The sequence below is a fragment of the Stegastes partitus genome, unplaced genomic scaffold, assembly GCF_000690725.1.
Source record: "Stegastes partitus isolate 25-593 unplaced genomic scaffold, Stegastes_partitus-1.0.2 Scaffold1723, whole genome shotgun sequence".
Classification (NCBI taxonomy): domain Eukaryota; kingdom Metazoa; phylum Chordata; class Actinopteri; family Pomacentridae; genus Stegastes; species Stegastes partitus.
In genome coordinates, this window is record NW_007579454.1 from 22143 (window position 1) to 25707 (window position 3565).

Consider the following 3565-nt stretch of genomic DNA (forward strand, 5'->3'; position numbering starts at 1 on the left):
GATGCCTCATTAAGAAATACCTAATGCAACAAAGTTTGAAGATTAGGATAAAAATATAAAACTTTCAAAAGGCAGAAAAAAAATATGCAGAACGGTGTCTTGAAAATGTTATAATGGGTGTAAAATAAACAGGATTTATTGGTGTACTCGTGACACTTTGTTGTTAGGGTCACCATGCTTTAAAGTCCATCTCCAGGAGTTTATTTAACCCCTTTTTCACCCTCAAATCATCAATGTCAGCCTTAAAATGTCTTAGATGTTTAAAATGTACGTCTCTGTGAAGTCTCTTCCCTCTCTGCTGGCTGCACACCAGCCGCCTACGACTCTGCTCAGACACTGTAAAACTTCTCTGTTCAACACCATTTCAAGTTGCAATAATAGAATAAAGCAGTCATATGTGTTTGAACTGGATACCGATTCTGACAGAAAGCTCCACCCTGCAGCTGACAGGATCGGTTCTTTAGGCGTGTTACATATGAAACCCTGGAAGTCTGAATCTGTGTCTTTGAGACTTTCATCGAGATGGAAATGATCAGCCACAGTGTTGTCTGCTTATTTCACACGTCTTTCAACGTAAAAACACCATCTGGACATGTTAAGAGTGTAGAAGGCTTAAAGAGCACATGACAAAACATTATCATCTGGGGAAAACAAACAAAAAACGACTGTCTGAGCTCAGCAGAACATCAGATAATACGGCGACTATTAAGAGTGTTTCTGCTGGGAATCATCAGACTACATGGCTTCTATCCAGCCTGTTAAAAAGCTGCCTAGAGACCAAGTTTTAAATCATTTTCGACAAGATGCAGAGCAGGGGATGAACATGCAATTCAGTGAAAGCGTGAGAGGGGAACTGAGGGGGAATGTGCTCAAAATACTGATGCAGACAAAGAGAGGCAGTTATTCACATAACTACGCCTTCATGACGAGGACCAAAGACTGCTCCGGGGACACAAGGTAGAGCAGCAAATTCATGACGTCTGCTTTTGAGAAACTGGACTACTGGGATTTAGAGAAAGATTAAAATCAAACAAGTCTGTTTTTAGCAAAATATGGTCAATATTTAAATTAGATGAGCTAATTAAAGGTCTTATGATGACTGCAGGACATCTAAAAAAAAACAAAAAACAGATGGTGTTCAAATTATAAAAGTGAAATAACTTGTGTCAACTGATGACAAATACATTTCCAACATGAAATGATTATTTAACCGTATTCTCCTGCAGATTCAGAGAACAGAGCAGAAGGAATAAAGGAGTGTTGATGTGACCTGTACCAGACAGATGAAACCTCACTTCAACAGTTCATTTTTTTGCAATAATAAGTCCGTCAGTGAATCGTCTTTCTGATCAATCTCTCTCTCTGCGATATATCACACTGCCGCTGCATGACATTGCAGCGTGAGTCATCGCTCTGCCAGTGGCGCCCACACTGTCACAGCTCTTAGGTCTGTAACAATAGTCATCTACTGACAGAAAATAGTCATTATTCATAACGCCTGGCAGATATCAGACACTGAAGACGTTCAAGAAGTGACTGAAAATTACAGATAAACTCCTTCTCCTCTGCTTCAAACCTTCACATAACATTTGCAGCATCATGCATCAGTATTAAATATCCAGGCTTGAAATCAGCTGAACTCCTGTCATAGTGCACATCCTGCTCAAATGTGATAAAACACAGGAGAAGAAATATACATTTACAGTAAAATACACAGTGTTTTGAGAGATGGGCATCAAACTGTGCATGTGTACATGTGTGTGTTTTTGCTGGATGTGAGCTTTGGAAATTGGGTCAAAATAGACAATTCTCTGGTGGTAAATAAGTCAAGTTACTACAAACTAATCTGGTCTAGTTCTGCACGATCAAAGACATGGTTGCACTGGGGTTAGGGTATTTTGGAAAGTTCAAGGTTGGGCGTTGTACTGGTCATGATGTGGAGCAGATGTGTGAACAGCGTCACCGTACATTTAAATTGTGAATATAATCGCATTTAAATTTGGACGCATGGATATGTATCGCTAATAGACTGAAATCATGTTTCACCTGCAAAACTAGTCCCTCAGTTCATACCTGACCCAGTCCAGGTTAATATTGACCCAGTCCAGGTCCCACACGAGCATCTCACGACTTTCACACTTCAGCAAATGCAGGTGGTCTCTTTGTAATAAATAAACACAAAAATACACAAATAAAAGAATAAAATGAAATTACTTTAGAAATTACCAAACTGTTATTTTTAATAACTTATCATAAGTCTTCATATTCAAAATGCTGGACAGGCTAACTAGCTACCTTTAAGTCCACTCACTCCTTCACACTCACTGCAGCTGGAGCACACCAGCTCACCTACAGCGCNTTCTGCCCAAAGCTGTGAACAGAAGATCCCTTTTCACTCCGACAGTCGGCATGTTGGCTGCTAATCCTCCTCAGCGCAGCGGGAAAGGACCCCGCTAGCCGGCTGTAGCTGTCTGGAGCGATGCCTGATTGAAAGCAAGAATTTAGACGTCTAGTATTTTTAAATTAGAAATATTACCTCCACAGTCATTTTTATGAACAAATCACTTATTTCTTTTAGATGAATAAATAGAGGCAAGTATATTATATTTGACACATGAGTTTCTGACACCTCTACATCATCAGTGTGATATTTTTTCCCTGATAAACCGGATGGACAGTCATCCTTAGATCTATTCATCCCCTTCCATTAAAGAAAAGGCAAAACTCACAACAGTCACTCAAATAACTAGAAACTGGAAAAAGTAATAATAAATAAAAATTTGCTAAATTACATTTTAGAGAAATAAGACGTTGCTTTTGAATTGTGGTTAAAAGAATAATTAAAATAAATAAATAAATAACTGTGCCAAACAAATTAGAGCCCTTTGCTGATGAGCAGTGGTCCAGAACACCTGTCAACAGGTGCACAAGTCTGACTGAGAGTTACAGAAACCACCTGATGGCAGTGATTGGCTCAGAGGGTTGTTCAACTAAATAGTAGTTTATGGGTCCCATCATGGTTGTTTTTGTTTTTTTGTTTGTTTTTTATATTTCTGTTGAACCACAATTCAAAAGCAATGTCATGATTTTCAATACCTTTTTTCTGTATTATTACTTTTGTCAATTTGAACTTATTTCAGTAACAGCTGCTTTTTTTCCTTCTTTAATGGGAGGATATGAACACATCTGAGGACGGCTGTAAACAATCAGACACGTTCAGTGGACAGATAATCCACTAATTAATAACTAAGTAATTCATGCACCAAAAATGCTGGATGTAGCAAAAATTATTCAAACTAAAAACTCATATGAACGCGAATATTTATTTATTTATTTATTTATTTGGATTGTCAGAAAGTTCAATAAAACTCCAAAATTAGAATAAACAAAATAGACAAATTATGACCAACTTCTGGTTTCATCACTGCCAACTAGATTATTAAAATTATTTTAATGAGTTCACAAATAGTGATGCCTCATTAAGAAATACCTAATGCAACAAAGTTTGAAGATTAGGATAAAAATATAAAACTTTCAAAAGGCAGAAAAAAAATATGCAGAACGG

At 37.5% G+C, this 3565-nt stretch overlaps 1 protein-coding gene across 1 annotated transcript in view; it reads left to right on the top strand.

The window, feature by feature from the left end:
- Window positions 1-3565, top strand: part of LOC103372268 (acyl-CoA synthetase long chain family member 3) — a 59303-nt gene that overhangs the window by 13630 nt on the left and 42108 nt on the right. The gene's annotated exons all lie outside the window — the stretch shown is intronic.